General features: G+C 40.9%; 1 long non-coding RNA gene and 1 other non-coding gene across 2 annotated transcripts; both read right to left on the reverse strand.

The window, feature by feature from the left end:
* Positions 1 to 430: 430 nt before the first annotated feature.
* On the reverse strand, positions 431 to 2,380 carry LOC141621640 (uncharacterized). The gene is made up of 3 exons (XR_012532527.1): positions 2,216 to 2,380; positions 658 to 756; positions 431 to 523 (listed from the first exon to the last, which is right to left on the reverse strand). It is a non-coding gene; the product is annotated as an uncharacterized LOC141621640 (long non-coding RNA).
* A 14,091-nt stretch (positions 2,381 to 16,471) lies between these two features.
* Positions 16,472 to 16,578, reverse strand: LOC141625284 (small nucleolar RNA R71). Its single transcript, XR_012535073.1, has one exon. It is a non-coding gene; the product is annotated as a small nucleolar RNA R71 (small nucleolar RNA).
* Between the last annotated feature and the right edge of the window lie 2,796 nt (positions 16,579 to 19,374).

A 19,374-nucleotide genomic window follows, 5' to 3' on the forward strand; every position in this document is an offset into this window, starting at 1 on the left:
ATGATATAACCGTCCTATTTGTTAAGGCGTGCTCTTTGATATACCATTTGGCGCCATTTTGTGCCATTTCAAATAGAACAGGTTTAACAATTAACCGTTCTCTTTGAAAAGTGTTTTTTTTTTATATTTCCTTTTTCATCGTAATTCCTACACGATTGAATCGTATATATAGCTCATATAAGAATTAAACCTGCATTAAAATTCAGAAACTCCAGCATATTTTACGCAACAAATTTTATTAGAATTAACAAGGACAAATCCTTGAAAAAATATACATCGTTTAATGTTTGTAATAGCACATATGCTACAAACGTACTTTCATACTTGCAAAATATAAATAAAAATCCTTGAATCGTTATTACTTAGTAGCATGTAAGTGCAAAAAGAATTGAACATCAAGAAATTGTAATCGGCTTCATCCACCTTTACGTTTCGGCTTAAAATTGAGGGTGAATTCAGCCCAAATATTCCGCACCTCGTCGATTTGCTCAACCGTATATGTCTTTGGGGCGTTAAGCATGAACTATATATATAGGACATCCAAAAATTTAGTTAATACGCTATATATATGACGTGTAAAGTAAAGCAATTAATAAGATGGAGATTATAATAAGCAAAGCGATGAAAATAATTGAAATGAAGAAAACAAATACATACATTTGGGGTAATATTAATATATCTTCCTTTGATTAGCTCCAACATATATCGACAAATATAATACCCGCATAATACGCTCCCATCAGGCTGGCGAGGACACTAAAGCAAAAAAAAAAAAACCAAACCCATATACATATGTTATATCTACTCCGACCAAAAACAGGCCAAAATAAAGCCTGATGCAAAAACTGACGAGAATGCAAATACTGATCAGGCCAAAAAACAGGTGCTGCACAAAACTGACGAGAATACAAATACTGATCAGCCCAAAAAACAAACAGGTGCTGCACAAAAACAGGCCAAAATTCCCAGCCTGATGCAAAAACTGACAGAAAATAGGCCAAAATAAAGCCTGATGCAAAAAGTGACGAGAATGCAAAACTAAATGCTACATCAACAAATCAGATGCTGCACATTCACATGATGCACCAACAGACCAAAAGCTACACAAACTGATCAGGTGTGAGCGATAAATGCTTAAGCAGGAAGTACCTCATAGTGGCAATTAGCCTAGCAACCCTAAGACTAAAAATAGGGTGAGATTTAGGAATCACAGATTCCGTAAGTGCTCAATATGCGGCACATTCAGATGATGCACGCACCAACAGACCAAAATCCATCAAATTTGACATGATTCAACTTTAGTCTAAGTAGTCTATCAGGTGACCGCAGCTACATCATGATGCACGCACCAACAGACCAAAAACATTGAACACAGCTGACAACTATATACTTCCATTACCCTTCGAATGCATCAAAAGAGACAACACCTAACTCCACATCAGAAAGTTTCACTAAATGCTAAATACAAAAAATGAATTTTTTCCTAATAAATATTGACAATATAAAAGATATATCTTAATTATTGTCCAAGTAACTGGTTTTGCCTCGAGCCCTTGCTAGTGGATCGATAGAGTTTCTTTTCTCGAAGGCTCTGTATGTGATTTAACTAAAATAAGTCGTCATGTCAAATATAATTCAAATCACGCACTAACATGTAATATACATGATTTACCTATTAATTATTTCCATGATAAACTTTCGAGGCTCCGTATACCCAACATGATCACACCAATACATAATACTTTCAGATGGATTAATTGCAGCCAACATCCAATGATCACTTTGATTAAAAAAAGAGGACAATGAGAAAATTTCACGTAAATAGCCAGGAATAAATAAATAGAAGTTCGAAAATGGAAAGCTTTATGTATAACTTTCGTGATAAGCTGCAAATATCAGTTTTCGACCCCTGCCACACCCCGTACATGTCATAGGTCTAGCAATATAATCTGATCGTAAATCTTCACTTACGGATGCAAATTTAGACAACGTCTCCGGGAACAAGAATCCGTAGAAACTAGTAGACTTCATAGTATCGCTAAGATCACTCAAATACCTACAACAATTTCAACTAAAATTGTTCAAGTAGTTCATAAAAACCACTGTACTGAAAAAATTTCAGAACAAGGTATACATTGATATTCTCATTTCTGGAATAACGGCTGGCTTCCTACGGATAAAAATAGACAAAACATGGTCATTAATGAAAGCTTACCTCATAAAAATAGCAATGTGAGAGGCACCTATCTCGCCTTCGTCACACCAATGAATAAGCTCCTCGTAAGAAATCGGAGAAGTGTAGTCATCAAGGTGTAATACATGGTCATCAATAGAAACATTAATTAGTGATCCGCTCGCCTTCAATACGCGAGCCTCGAGAAGTAAAGAATTCATCAGCGGGGTTCTCAACTTTTGCTTAAACTCACTACTAACTTCTACATCCAGAATAGTAGGGACCAGAGGTGGTGCAGACCTTTGATGATTCTTTTTCTTCTTCTTCATTACGATTTCCATCTTTATTAATTTTTCACAAAATAGTTAATATTTATATTAACTTAGGGTTATTTAATGAAAATACTCTGAACTATGTAGGTGCTGCTCAAAATACTTCCTACTTTATTTAGAAAAAAATATGAAAGATTTTTAAACTGATGTATAAAGACCAGAGAGTCATGATTTAATCCTAAAATTAATACGAGTACTGCTTGGATAGTTGTGAGAAGCAAAGGCTCTGAAGGATGGAAAAAGTGGGAGGATGGAAAAATAAGAAAAGGATACTTTTAAATTTTGGCTGCAAAAATTAGAATTCAATTGTGTAAAAGATGAAAACAAGATTAAATTTCTCAAATATGTGATCTCTTCCAGCAAATTAATGGCGTCAGATGTTGGTGTACAAATGCCCAGAGCTAGCCGGAAGGAAGAAAATGACTTAATTTCTTCCCGTTTCTTTTTAGAATATAATCTAATTACCCAGACATTTGTTTTACTGATTTTATGGAATTTTCCAAACTTTAATTAGTCTCTGTACATTTTTTAGAGGAAGAATGGGGAGAAGAATAAAAAGTTAGGAGACGTAATGAACCATGGAATTGAAAGAGAGGGAAAAAACTTAAAAAAAAAATAACAGAAAAACTTAAATGAGCAAAGGAGGGAGATGAAGATTGGTTAAGGGATAACGGTTACAAATTACCTGCCACAGCAAGTCAACAAAATACTTATTCTGTTTAAAGAGAATGAGTGTAAAAGTTGGTTTTATTGGTAGTTAAAACCTAGTTTAGAGTATTTTGAGCAGCATCCAGTCCGGAGTATTTTCATTAATTAACTTATTATAAGATAATACTTCTAATCTAATTTTAAAAAAACTACAAAATTACCTTACTAGGATTGTGAATATGATTCTGATGCCACTGAACATATGAGTCCTTCGCATCAATCAATACTATCAAATCATCCCTAACAGGCACATGCAACATATCATTTTCCGATCCAGATTGTACTTTCTTAACTTCGACTTTCTTATAACCATTAATTAGTGATTTACCGTGAACAGTTATGAATTCCGCCTTTTTTTCTATATACATCAAGCCTGGTGCCATTATCTTATTCGGATTTCCGGGTAATGATAATTCACAGTCTCTCCACCCTTGAAATATTAGTAAAATCAGAACTTCAAACTCATTAGTCACGCAAATATATTAATAAGTTTCGTTAAAATCATTGTGATAAATCAAAAGATGATACCTCATTCTCTTGTCTAGGTGGCTCTTCATGTGGTATCTCTTTACGGTGTGGCTCTGGATGGGATTGCTCCTCACTCTCTTTACGGTGTGGCTCTTGAAGGGATTGCTCCTCACTCTCTTGTATTGAGATACTATGAAAACCGCCCGTAGATGGACAAGCTTTCGATCCTTGAGTACTCATAGACATTCCTTTCAAGAAGCATTCTAATAATTCTTGACTTGGCTTCTCACCACTTTGCCAAAAATGCACCATCATACTTTGCATATTTGATACTTGTGTTTGCAAAGTATTTATCTGCATGTAAGACAAAAATTCAACAAATTGGTTATGCTTAAAGTAAAATAATTTTCAAACAATAAATATTTTGAGAATGTCTTATTCTATGTATACATAATAAATTACCGTCTCTTTGAGACGCTCTACTTCTGTCGGCAGCTTTTTAGGAGCCTTCCTAAAATACTCAGTTATGCATATGCCATCAGGAACCCCTCGCACACGGCCACCATGTTCAGGTTTGCTGATTGCCTTAACTACTATATCTTCTCGTCCCTTAGGCTTAAATGTACCTGCCTCCACCTCTTTTTCTAGTTCTTCCTACACCCATTCATTATATTATATTATATAAATACATATATAGTTGTGTCAATTCCTAGAAATTAATAATTTTTGTTTTAACAATTGAAGAACTTTCAATTTTCGAAGCCACTTCCTTATAATATTCGGTCAGGTCTCCGTTATTAGGCGTGTGACCCCTTAGCCAAGTTAAGTGCCGGTCAACTTGCTCCAATATCACTCCATTTTTGGCAAAGTCTTGCTTCTACAAGAAAAAAAAATAAGATTGTCAAGAGTATAATAAAACCTCCAGATTTAAATAAATAGAAATTATAAAGGTATGTCTAGGTGTATGTACTTACGATTTTAACTTCAATCCCATGGTAGCCTGCTCGAGAGCCAACGAACCTTGTCCTGTTCATAGAAGTATTCTTCTTGTTGTTTGCAATTATTTCCTTACATTTTACAACAAATAAAGTAGTTAGAATAATTATATATAGTGGAAATGTCTTACGATATTTTTTTGATAAAAACTAAACAAACCTAATAAGTGAATATTACCTTAAATGCCTGAGTAGTGTGAGATGCCACAAACACATTCCAATCCTCAGGTGTTATTGAGTCATACTTTTTTGTTGGTGGTGTCCTCTGTATTGCACCTGTCTCGTCGTATAGCCACTTACGGACTAAGGTGCATTTCCACTTTCTCCATAAATTCCCAGCCTTTCTGGAAAGGGTATCAGTCTTAATCCATATTGATTCGTTGCGATCATCACGCGTATATAAACTCGAACTATTGACAGTATACGTATGTAGATACCCAGTATCTGCTGAGACTCCAACAAACACCCGATGATTATCGGACTACAACATGCTTTGGGATCGCGGCGTTTGATCGACAGTTTGTGTACAACTTTACGTCGGAAAACTTAAAACGATTTCGAAAATAAAACAATTCAAAACATTTCAAAAATACCTAGAGTGTTTAATGCACGACGACGGGGTCGCAATGACACTAACTAGAGTCAAAACCGACACCGGACCATAAACCGACTCAAAAATTCAAATCCCGACTCCAACAACGAGTCAAACCGAGTCAACCACCAAAAACAAAACTTTCCAAACTTTCCAAACCTTCTACCTTAAGTTTTCCCGGATTCATGTTGGTCAAGTACCAAACATGTGACTACAAAACCTAGGATAGAACAAATCAGGATTGCGTTTGTTGTGAAAGTGACAACACAACTCGAAGAACTGCGACGTGGCTCACGCCTCTTTGAGCAGCCCAGGTGGCCACGTCGCTCAAAACTCACACAACCACTCATTCTCCTATAAATACTCCTCAAATGCCACCCATTTGAGACTTACGCGAGTGTCCGCCCCCTCTTTTCTCCCTTAAAATTCTCGACTCGACTTCTAATGTCACAATCCGACGCGTATTTACGACCTACCGATCGTAAACACGAGCCTTACACATTGTTTGGTACCGTCATCGTGCATTAAATCACTTAACCGACCATTTCGACCACTACACCATCACACCACTACACCATCACTAAACTTTCAAAACACTCTTTTTACTTACCAAAACGGTTTTAAACCGAGTTTTTTTCCGATCAAACGAGTTGTTACATTTACGTCGGTCACTCGCCATAACCAAACATGTAAGTATGAGGGTGTAAAAATCCTCTTTTATTATGTTTTCATTTGTTTCATGACTCTAACATGCTAAAACATGCATAACATGAACCAAAACATGAAATAAACGAGCCAAAAGCGATTTTTGGTCCGAGGCGAAGCCCCTTAGGTCGCCAACTAGCCCGCGCCTAAATGGGGTATTCAGACCAGAGATCAACCGTGTTTGTTCTCGTCATTTCCCTTAATCCATTTTTCATATTTGTAATCGGTTTTCACCATTTCAAGTATTTTTGAACCATTGTTATTTTATTTCACTTGTTTTGACCATAAAGCATTTTTCACCCTTGGTTCCTCATACCATGACGGTTAAATCCGTGTTTCGGTGATAATATTTGGTTAATGACATTTAAATGGTATTTTAAAGCCTTTTATTTCATTTCTTTACATTTTCAAACAAACATATTAGTCACCAACACAAAGTCATCCTTGGTTCTACATACCATGCCGGATTTTAACCCGGGTACGATGATGAGTATCGACTAATTACATTCAAATGAACTTAAAACAATTAGTCCATAATCATTTTCAAAACTATTCATGTCAAGTTTGTCAAATCGAACCCGATCTTGAATATTATCAAAATAATGATGATTATTCAAGTCGAGTTCTTCAAATCAACAAATGCGGTCTAAACGACCCTTTCAAATCAAACCGGGTTCAAATACCCATTTTCAACACGTTTTATAACGTTTTCTAAAAGGTCAGAACACGGCACATAAACCATGGGCTAACCCGCGCCTAAACAGGCTCCCCATTTCTCATTTTCAAAACCAGAGGGAGGCCCCTTGTATCGCCTGCTGGCTCGCGCCTCATATGGCCGTCAGGTACAGGGCCTGTTCCCTTCCAGCATTAGTCTAGGACGATCCCGACTCCGGTTAACTTGGATATAGGACGGGTCAGATGACTATTCAAACCCACACTTGCAAAATGCCTTACTAAGACAAATGGATCATGTTAAGCACCCTAAACCTAACACGGTAAATGGATGTTTAATTTCCCTCTTGCATGCAAATCAACCATTAATCCAACTCGACATCTTATACCTGATACTTGGATTAAATCAACCGACTTAGAAAGCTCTCACATGTTAGGTTTAAATCATTGGTTTTGCATTCATGCATTTAAACCGTTTTATCAACTTTTGCATTCAACCAACCAAGATCGATCAGTAGAGGCCGCTAAACGCGGGCGGGATTGGGTGTCTGATTAAAGGGCTTCCCAATACGTACCTTCACCTCTTACTCAGAAACTTTGGATAGTGGACGACCTTATACGGGGCGTACGAGAGTCATTCTAGAGATAGGATGCTAAAGAGAGACGATTTCCTTATCTTTAGTACCTACGTCAAACGCTGCTTTGTGCTTCGATTTGACCGAGGTATAAAGTGGATTTCGAACGGGTTCCAGGCATCCCACAAATGATTGGTGGTGACTCCGAACATCTCTAATCATTTCGAGACCCTAACCGAGATGAAACTGACCGATCTAAAAATGATCCGGTCAAAAGCATTTTTACGCCGCCGAGCGTGGCTTTCAAAAAGACCGCTGTACGTCCACAGATCGAAGTGGTCTTGCAGGTGGGTCATGTCCACAGATTGGCGACTATGCTGGGGAAAACTAGGACACTTACGTCTTTGTGATCCCTAGATGGTGAGACTCGAACGAGGTCTTGGTTGGAATGCATTAATTGATATTACGGTCACGGTCGGGTTCCTTGTCCGGGCCCACAACCTAACCCTTTTCGACCAATTGGCTTGTCTCGTCGGCTTGAGTTTTCTCATCCCCGTGTTTCGAATCCCGATTGAGTCAAGCATACCGTTGACGTTACACATTTCTGTTTCGTCAAAGAGCTTTCATCACTTTCGAGCACTAGGCTAGGGCACCCTCCTTACACATTTTGTTTGGATTGGTATCCCTCTCGCAAATCGGGGTTTGATTGCTTGGTGTGTAACCCACCCTTTTAAGCCAAAAGCCGTGTCAACATAATGCATAATATAATGAACTGTGAGTGCTTATGTGCTACTTGATCATAAGTCCTTCCGTGTCATTTTCAAACTTCCAAAATCACCTTTTTGCGCCGTTATAATGACCGTTTCAAAACTCGGTCTTTCGCCAACCGTTACACGCCTTTCTAGGCCGTCGTAATGACGATTTTCAAACCCGGTTTTGTATAACCATTTCAACACGCCTTTCTAGGCCGTCGTAATGATGATTTTCAAACCCGGTTTTGTATAACCATTTCAACACGCCTTTCTAGGCCGTCGTAATGATGATTTTCAAACCCGGTTTTGTATAACCATTTCAACACGCCTTTCTAGGCCGTCGTAATGATGATTTTCAAACCCGGTTTTGTATAACCATTTCAACACGCCTTTCTAGGCCGTCGTAATGACGATTTTCAAACCCGGTTTGTATAACCATTTCAACACGCCTTTCTAGGCCGTCGTAATGACGATTTTTAAACCCGGTTTTGTATAACCATTTCAAATCACCTTTTCACGCCGTTATAATCGCCGCGTCTAGACACGTATTTTAACCCATTTCGCGTCGACAATGGCTCTTTCAAAACCCGAGAAAAGCACACACTCTTTTCTCGAGACACCTTCGAGATCCCGAGGATCATACACCGTCCTCGAGACCTCTTCAAACATTTTAAACTCGGTTTTCAAAACATACATTTTTGAATTTCAAAAACCGTCTTGGGGAACAATGCACTGTTTTCCGAGCCGACTCAGACTCAAACCGTCTTTTGCAAATAAAATTAAGACAACCCTTTTAAACTGATCGACTTGCGGAGATTTCTATCTTCGGAAGCCGCCCATTAAAGCGATAAATGAATCTTTTTGAAAATTTCTATTTTCGAAAACTTCAGTCCACCATTCCAATTCCGCCTCGTGTCCATCGAGTCAAAGCAAACGTACTTATGGGTCTTTACTTATGAGTTGTCTCACCACGAGACCCGTCCAACGGCGTCACGCCGTCATGTTGGACTCGTGTCAAAAGTTCGGTCAAACACCGTCACGTCATAAATCGAGTCAGCACCGAGGGACCACACACGGTCACCTCGTCTTATTGAGTCTAATCTTTGTCTCGTCCTTTGCGTTGTCTGCGTTCAGTCTTGTAACCGTGTCGGATTGAGTTGTAATGTGAGCCGTTTTTCTGCCTCAGAGCCATGGCCCCATCTTCAGCTTCGTCCAACAACAACAATGATAACAACAGAGATGTCACAGCTGATCAGCTAGCCAGCCTGCTTACCGCTCTTAAGGTCACCCTGGTTCGCGTCGAGACCCGTATCGATGCCCTGGAGAACAAGGAAACTGGGGAACATAATACCCCACCTCTGACTGAAACTGAGAAGAGGCTAAAGCTCTTGGAAGAACAGCTTCTAGCCCGGGGTAACAATATCCATGTTGAGAACAATCGAAGGGTCGAGCCTTTTGGGGACCAGTTACCTGACAACTTCACCCTGACCGATGTGCCTAAGTTCAAGGGAGTGGAGGACCCACTCAACCATATCCGTGCTTTCAAGGACTACATGGCCATTAAGGGGGTCAAACAGGAACTTTTTACCCGGATATTCCCATCCTCTTTGGAGCCGATTCCTCGCCAATGGTACTACTCCCTTCATCCGAAAAACCTTACTACTTGGGATGAGATCGCAGTTGAGTTTGCCAAACAGTATGCCGACAATGTCGAAATCCAGGCCAACACCCGTACTCTCGAAGTGCTAACCCAAAACGACAAGGAAGGGTTCACTGAGTTCCTAACCCTTTGGAGGAGGGTGAGTACTCAATTGGTCAGTAAGCCGAGTGAATCAACTCTAGTGGAAAAGTTTGTTAACAATCTCTGCCCAGTTTATGCCAACCTACTGAGGTATCAGAATATCAAGACTTTTCAAGATCTGTAGATTCTGGGGACGCGTATTGAGGACGATCTCCGGAAGGGTGTCTTAGCCAAGACTACTGGCAGAGGTTACCGGGGATCCACCACAACCGGATCTCGCTCTTATGGTCAGACGAACAAGATTGATGAGGTCAATCTCGTCGAACCATGTGCTAAGAAAACTGAGCGCCCCCAGAGAGTGTTCACCAACATAGGGTCGACTTATGCAAGTGCCCTAAAGAGGCTCATGGACCAGGGGAAGTTACAACCGATCGGACCCACCCCGGATCCGACCGATGCCAAGAAGTCCCGATTTTGGAACCCCAACGCCTACTATCAGTATCATCGAGGGAAAGGGCATGATACCGAAAATTGCTTTAAGCTCAAGCACCTTATTCAAGACATGATTGAGAAGGGAGATTTGCCTTTACCCCCACCAACTAAGCCGAATAACAAGACGAATCCTCTGGGAATTCACGCCATCTCTGACGATGAGCCGACCCTAGACTGCTCTCACCTCATCCTGCCAGTTGACGACGAGGTGAATGCTTTGGAAAAGGATCCTTCAGACGGAGTGTTTGTGTTTAGTGCTGCCACTATGCTCACTATGTTTCAACAAGTTGAGGAGGCCATAGCCAGCCTCTCTGAGAGAATCACCCGACTCGACGACGCCTACCGCCGACTCATCTTCAATCCACCAACACCGCGCCCAAGGGTGAATTCCCCAAGCCTTCAAAACTACCCACCCCAGGATGGATTGCTCCCGCGACCATTCTGGCATAGACCCCACGAAAATCACCCTCAAAATAACTACCCTCAAAATAACTAACCTCAAAATAACTACCCCCGTAAAAATCGTCCCCATAAGAATATTCCCCACAAGAACTACCCACCGAGGAATACCCCTCCAAGGTATCCTCGAGACTCCGAAATTAACGGCATATGGAGAGATGATGTTGAGGATGTCTATGTCATCCCAGGGAAAGAGAAACGGGTGAAAGAAATCGGACATCTCACCCGGTCCGGACGTCCCTATCAGAATCCGAACAATCCAACGGTTATTCCAACAACGAATGACTAAATCGCCCCAGAGGTGGACACTCAACCAAAGGCCCCCGAGAACTCGTTCCTGAAACAGCTCCAGAAAGCAAAAGCCGAAATCTCAATTTGGCAACTAATCGCAACGTCTTTTGAGCATCGACACGCCTTGCTACAGGCCTTGGGGAAATTAACCGTGCCCTCCACCTCCTCCCCAGAAGAAATAGTGGCGCACATGACGAGGGACGCCCCTGATCTGAATAACCCGGTCGTCTTCTCCGACATGGATATCCCTCCGTTCGGAGCCAATCATAACCTGGCCCTGTATATCACCGTACAATACCTCCAGAAAAATATACCCATGGTCCACGTGGATGACGGTTCCGCCGTGAATGTCATTCCTCTCAAAACTGCCCACAGGTTGGGTATCAAGGAATCTGATTTGATCCCAATGAATCAAGGAGTACGCGCCTACGACGGCACTCATCACAAGGTCGCCGGGCTTGTCACTTTGACCGTCGCAACCGGGCCGCTGGAAAGACAAATCAGTTTTCAAGTGGTCGACATCCACGCGTCCTTCATCATGCTCCTGGGACGTCCCTGGATTCACGCCGTCAAGGCGGTCACATCAAATCTCCACCAGAAGATCAAGGTCCCCTTAAACGGGAAAACGATCATGATTCCCGCTTCCCCAATCAAAGAAGTTATGAGAAAGGGGATGGCCTCCCAAGCCATTGAGGAGGACGATAATGAAATGTGGGGTTTCCAAGCCGTGAACGCCATAACTGATGAAGTGACGCCCTCTGATTGTGACCCGTTCACCAACCTCACGGTCAACCGTATTATGATGCGTCAGGGCTATTTCCCGGGTTTGCCACTCAATCCACTAAAGGACCCATTGCCTCCCTTGAAACAGGCTAAGGTCCCCAACATTCCCTTTGGGCTGGGATACGAACCCACCGACTAAGATATCCAGGAGATGAACCTCCTAGTCCGAAAACGCAAGAAGGACAGAGTCATCCTCCGTCCCTACCATCTGACTCTCAACAGATACTTTGTCCTCGATGGAGAGTCCGAGCTCTACCATGGCTTTCCGGAGCCAATCTATGACTCTGTGGTGAAAGCTAGGTACCCGGGAGTGGAAGTCTTCCAGGACTGCTACTTTATCCCCGACAAACATCGAAGCTGCATCAACTGAGTCCAAACCGTCACCATGCCTTGACGGACAAGCTGTCACACTCCTCTTTGGGGAAGATAACGTCAAACACCTCGACTATGAGGATATCAGCAACATCGCCCTGAAAGACAATCAATTTGATCCAACCGCCTTGATCTCCGATACTGACCCGGAGAAAGCTACCCAAGGCTAGAGGAAGACTGTCAAGTGGACCGATCGCCAAGGCCGCATTCTCAAGATAACAACTGGAGAAGGCCCTATGTTCAAGGAGGGAAGTGAAGAAGGATCTGAGTCTGAGTCAGAGTCAGAGTCTGTCGTAGCTCCTAACGCTCCTGATGTCCCAGTCAAGGTCCCCTTCCCACTGTTTTATCACAACGCCGTGGGTGATTCAGAAGCTGAGTCTACTAGGGTCACCCCCATTCCCATAAATGGTGACAACCTGGAGCCTGTTCCAGGAGTCACTTCCTATGTTGTGTCGCCTCTGACTGACCATGAGATGTTTGTCCTTTCCGAGCTTTTCGCTCGTGTCAACTTAATGAACGCAAAGTTTGCTTATGACTCGCCTCATTTTAACTGCAATGCAATTCTGAATGACTAAGAGGAATTTCACTTGAGTGACTACCCACCTCACCTAGCCAAAGAACTTGACAAATGGGAAACCAGAACCCCCATCATTGAGGAAACCGAACCTATTAACGTAGGAACCGATAATACACCTCAAGAACTTAGGATAGGGACAACCCTGGACCCCTTGGAAAGATAGCAGTTCATTGACCTCCTCCACGAATACAAGGACATGTTCGCCTGGTCTTACAGAGACATGCCTGGGATTGACAGAGAAATTGCAGAGCACCGGATACCCATTAAACCCGGGGCTAAACCTGTGAAACAGAAGCTACGCCGGATGCGTCCTGAATGGGCTCTAAAAATCAAAGAAGAAGTAGACAAACAGTTCAAGGCTGGGTTCATCAAGGTGTCTGAATACTCTGACTGGGTGGCCAACATTGTGCCGGTACCAAATAAAGACAGAATAATTCGGGTTTGCGTCAACTTCAGGGATCTGAATAAGGCGAGTCCAAAAGACGACTTCCCTTTGCCACATGTTGACATTCTGGTAGACAGCACTGCCGAACATGCTCTCCTATCATTCATGGACGAGTATGCTGGGTACAACCAGATTAAAATGGCTGAGGAAGACATGCACAAGACAACATTCACTAGATAGTGGGGTACATATTGCTACACGGTTATGCCTTTTGGTCTCATCAACGCCGGGGTAACCTATAAAAGAACCGCTACTACTCTCCTACATGACATGATGCACAAGGAGGTAAAGGTATATGTCGATGACATGATTACCAAATCAAAAGAATGGGACGGCCACATCAGTGCCCTTCGGAAATTCTTCGCTCATCTGCGGAAATACAACATGAGACTAAATCCTCATAAGTGTGCATTCGGGGTCACCTCCGGAAAACTCTTTGGACATGTCGTCCGCAAAAGAGGCATTGAGATTGATCCAACCAACATGAAAACCCTTCAACAAATGCCTCAGCCTAGGAACGAGAAGGAGATTCGGGGATTTCTCGGTCAGGTCCAATAAATCAGCCGGTTCATTGCCAAGCTCACTATGATTTGTGAACCAATATTCAAGAAGCTCCGCGCCTCCGATCACACCGATTGGGACGACGACTGTCAGAAGGCCTTCGATAGGATAAAGGAAATCCTATCCAAACCTCCTGTCCTCATGCCACCTCAACCAGGGATTCCTCTATCCCTATACCTTACTGTTACCAACACAGCCATGGGAGCAATGCTAGCACAAACAGTTGGCAACGAAGAGTGAGCCATCTACAACATCAGCAAAAAGTTCATTGAGTACGAGACGAGATATACCCAACTGGAAAAGATATGCCTTTCCCTAGTATGGTCAACAAAGAAGCTGCGGCATTACATGCTTAGCTATACGGTCCACATCTACTCCAAGATGGACCCGGTTAAATACATCTTTGAAAAATCCGTACTAAACGGAAGGCTGTTTAGATGGATACTCATGCTGTCCGAGTTTGACCTCAAGTTTGTACCCCTCAAGGTTATCAAGGGAAGAGCAGTCACCGATCTCCTAGTAGAAAATCCCGTCAACGAGGATCCTACGACCGACATGATGCGTGTCTTTTATATGATGTTTTACATCCCATTTTACACGCATTTCAGAGCTCATTCATGTAGTTTATGCTACATTTCTCCCTATTTCCGTCTACTTCCGTATTTTTGTACATTATTGCAGAAATGTGAAGAATCCAGCGGAAATCGAGCTAAATCCGTCCCCGAGTATCCTGCATTGCATTTGACGTGAAGTATTCGCTTAAGGAACGAGCTTGGTGCGCAATTCAAGGCCCAAAAGACAAATCCACGAGATTATAGAAGTCAAGTAGCAGCTAAAGCGGTCGATCGACCACTATCATCAGTCGATCGACCAACCTGCGGGTTCCAGAAGCTACTGTACACTGAAGAGCAGTCGATCGACTGCCATGCTTAGTCGATCGACCAAGCTTCTATCCCAAACGAAAATTAAAAGATCGAGGAATTTGAAGCCCATTATGTTTAGGTTTTGATAATAAGTGTTACGTATGTTTGCTATATAACGTAACCTAGAACATCAGATAGAGGCATCCAGTTTTGATCCGATTTTTATCTAAGTTTTACACAGTAACATTCAGTTTCTATTAGGGTTTGGAATATTGTTTTAGCATTGGAATTTCGTTCTTATTCTTAATCATTCCTCTGCAATCTCGGTATTCTTCTGCCTTATTTCGATTCACTTTTATTTCGTTGTTAGTATAGAATTGCTAGTTAGGTCCCCGAAACCGTTTTATCGCTTTATGTTAATTGTATGTTCTACTATTTTTAGCATGAATTCAATAGTCTTTATCGTCAATATTATTGTTATTTTCGCCATAGCCATGAGTAGCTAAATCAATTGTGCTAGGATGTAGGGGAATTATAGCGTAGGCGGCGTAGTATTAATTTGGACTGAAATCGCGTGTCAGTCGATCGACTGCCATACCTGGTCGATCGACTGACCACGTGAGGTTACCTTTCATTTTAATTGATTTTAATGTTGTATTTAACGAATCGAATGCATGCGACCAGTTAGATGCTTAATTTATGACTGACCCATTAGATCGAAAGATAGGGAAAGTTGTTAGATCACCAATTAAAATGACTAAACTATGCTGAGGTCGAAAGATAGGTAAAGTTTAGATTATTAGTCACTTTTCAGGACGAGAGTCAGTATTAGTGATATTAGGGACTTATAGTGAGATCGAAAGATGCTATCTGTTAAGAGTGGACCGAGAGGACCTCTTGTTTCCCGCCTCACATGTGTTCGATTTAGACTGTTTAGTATCCGCCGCCAAACTATAACGAACCGACCATCCTAGTACCTCTTTTTATACTTGATTTCATCCGTTTGCTTAGTTCACTTTATTTTATTGCTCATTAGTTGTAGACCAAATCCAATCAAACCCCCACCTTATTGTTACCTTAGATCGAATTTAAACAACTAGAAATTACGTCTGCCTCTCTGTGGTTCGACCCAACTGCCGCTAGCTATAGTTGTAGTTGGAGATTATAAATTTTTTTTTGACACCTCACGACGGGTATCAAATTTTGGCGCCGTTGCGGGGGAGGCAATTGTTCTAATTTTTAGTTGTTTTTATTCAGTCTTTCTTTAGTTTAAGGGACTTCCGTTCCTTAAACTTTTCTTATATTCTTTTTGTAGTTTCTTCTTATGCGCAGGTCACAGGGTGGTAAACTAGTACCATTAAATCCTGAGATCGAGAAATCCTTGCGCGAGTTGAGACGATCACAAAGGGTATTACCGACAGAGGAAGAGCTGAGTACTTTGTCAAGCTACTACGAGAACGCTCTGTTCGAAGGAGATCATCCTACATCTCCTGCTTCAATTTCTTCAGCTGAGACAGTTACTTCTCCTGAAATCCCAGTCATGGCTGAAGAAGCAACCATTGCTAGTCACTCAGAGCCTACAGCTGCGAATCTCTACAAAGATTCGAACTACCTCGGGAGGCGAGAAAATTCGAGCCAAAGCCTTCCTATATTAACTTGGTTGAGAGAAACGATTCGGAGCTCGTGAAATCAAGATGCCAAGCACATGGAGATTTTTATAGATTATTGCTGCTCTATACCCCCGCCGGCCGGTGTGACCCAAGATCAAATCAAGGAGACCATGTTCATTTTCTCCCTTCGTGATGCTGCAAAGGAGTGGTATAGAGATCTGGACCGAGCCGCTCATGGGATCACTGACTGGAATTCCTTAGCCCTGGCATTCTACAAAAAGTACTTCTCTGCCTCGAAGACTAATGCCATTAGAGCTCAGATCACGAGCTTTAAACAAGGGCCTGATGAGAACTTCCATGAAGCATGGGTATGTTTCAAGAAACTGGTGCGAACCATACCGCACCATGGGTTCGAAAAATGGAGTCTTTGCAACCAGTTCTACAATGGGCTGTATGACGATCAGAGGGCTACTTTGGATGCTGCAGCCAATGGCCGATTTGCTGAGAACATGGGAGTGTTAGGTTCATATACCTATTATTAGACTCCTCTAATAGTGAACTAATTAACTTTTTAATTATTTGTTCTATAGATCTAGTGCATGCATAACAAAATGAAAGATTTATAAGAAAAACAATGTTCCTTACATTGTTGGTTGGTTCGAAATTAAGGGCACAAGTAAGGTCACCTTCCTTCACTTGTTCTTGAGCTTATAATGATGGATGTTCCTCCTAAGACTCCAAGTTTAGAAGCCACTCCAATAAATTGCACCCAAGATTAATCCCAAAAATTCCTACTAATATTAACTAGATATATAGTATAAATATTTCCTTAATAATACTAATGTTCTTGTATTACTACCTCTAGTAATAGATTGGAGAGTATTAGTATAGTTGAGAGTTTGTTGCAATAGCTTATGAGGAAAAATAGAGAGAAAAACAACACAAGCACCAACCCTAGAAAAATGAGCAAAAATGCTCTCTTATTAAGGCCAAAAACCGGTGGCCCTCTTCCCATGTAGGGAATCTTGTGCTTTTGTTTTTAGTCTATTGTTTAGTTATAGGTAGAGTGTAAGATGTAGGCTTGTAAGATGTAGTATGTATAGCCTAGTGTGATATGTCATAATCACACAATAAACAACATCAACATAAGACAAAAGAGCATCTTATGTGCTCTTATGTTGGCCGAAATATTGGTCCTTTTATGGACCATTTTTGCCTTTTGTCATTTGTCCCACAAATGCTTATAAGTCATATGTTTAACTATCTTACATATTTAATTATTAATGTAATCATTTAACACTTAAATATTACAAATAATAATATAATATACACTCCACTTTTTGAGTAGTATACTACCATTATATCATCATATAATGGGTCCCATAATTTCTAGTTAGTTAAAATTACAACTTCTTGTAACTTTAAATAACTAATTACCTCTACCTCAAAACTTATTTAATACCTCAACTAATTTAGTAAATTAACGCTTAATTACTAAATTAAATCTTATTTAATCACATTAAAATAAGACGCAAAATTACAATCCCATAATTAAGGAATAAATTAATTTGTATCGCATACAATCAATTAAATATCTATTTGGGCCTCATCCAATAGGTGTGACCTAAAGGGATCAACTGACCACCACCGTCACACGACAGTAATGTCAAACTCTAGTTAGCCAATCATTACCGATTAATGACGGTCAGTTGACTGTATAAAGAATCATCCCTCACGTATTCTTAATATGAGATTTAATAATGATATTTAAATTATGTGATCGCACTATTGTTGAGGACACATTTCCCAACAATCTCCCACTTGTCCTCGACAAGTGTGCGTCACCAATTCTCTTGTCCTATTACAATCTCCCACTCAATGCAAGGTGTCTTGCAGGTCGTACTTACAGTTGATCATATCTTGAGTGGTTTTCTCGATCTGGAGATTAACTGTCTGACCGGAATTATCTATCATAGATACATTCCGAGCGTGGCCACGCATTTCCAGTTAACTACTCCTCGAGTGGCCTTGAGATTTCAAACAACCCTGACAAGGGGTGGACAATTTCTATCGCCCTATTCCCTTCGTTCAGCCACAGTTCATCATAACCCAAAATATACCCAGTTTGACCTCATTTACGAAATCGTAGAGTATAAATCAAAGCTAATCAGAAGTTGTGCCAACTTGGGCGAATAGTCTCTAGTCAAAAGAATTGACTCATAAGAATACTATAGTAGCTCTTGCCACGACCAGGCTTTATGAATTACCAGAACTCTATAAACGGTCACCGCCCGACGATTGTCCCATCTACCGCCTATGTGATCGACTAGTCATCCCATATGACTCTATGGCACTTGAACTTGCCATCAATCACATCACACTCTAGTCACTTGGAGACGTCACCTCATATAAGTAACTAGAGGCGTATACCATGTCAATCCAGTTCACTTTAATGGGGTTCAATTTGTCTCTACAACCCATTCCGATACGACAAGGTAGCGGGTGAGTTTAATAAAACTCAAACGATAAATGTGATTATCACATATGAATAGTCAATACACTATTACTACTTCATATTCTATAATCTTTAGTGTATTATAACACTAGTTAAAATGCAATACAAGCTTGGCAAGTGGATATACCCGATATCCATATATTCCAACTTTATTAATTGCTATTTCCTTCCATTCAATGTTATCTCTAATGACATGAATTTCGCTAAGTATATGTCTAGACTTCATACTAGACCTGAGCTCTTTAACTTGAAAGAAGCTCCCACTGTTATCGCATAACTTGTAATAAAGTCATTTGTAGAGGGATTCACCCTTAATCCCTACGTTGACCATTTAATCACTATTTACTTAGAATCCTTTTGTAGAATTTGCAATGCGTGAAACTAAAACACTTTTCTTAGTTTCTTACTCCTTAGTCAATAACATTAGCTTAGGATTTCATGAAATCCTTTTAAGCTTGGAAACTAAAGTTTGTGCAACCCTTCAACACAAACTTAGTTTATCATCCAAACATGTGTACAAGTCATCAATTGTACTTTAAGGCTTTCACAAGCCCATCTAATGAATTAACTTATTTTTGATTCATAATGTACCTGGCATATGGTACATCACAGCACGTGCGTCTGTTGGCATACATAATCGTTCTAATGGCGGAAACATTAGCAATCGATTTCATGTAATCAACAACTTAATGG

Source organism: Silene latifolia, chromosome X (assembly GCF_048544455.1).
Source record: "Silene latifolia isolate original U9 population chromosome X, ASM4854445v1, whole genome shotgun sequence".
NCBI classification, from domain to species: domain Eukaryota; kingdom Viridiplantae; phylum Streptophyta; class Magnoliopsida; order Caryophyllales; family Caryophyllaceae; genus Silene; species Silene latifolia.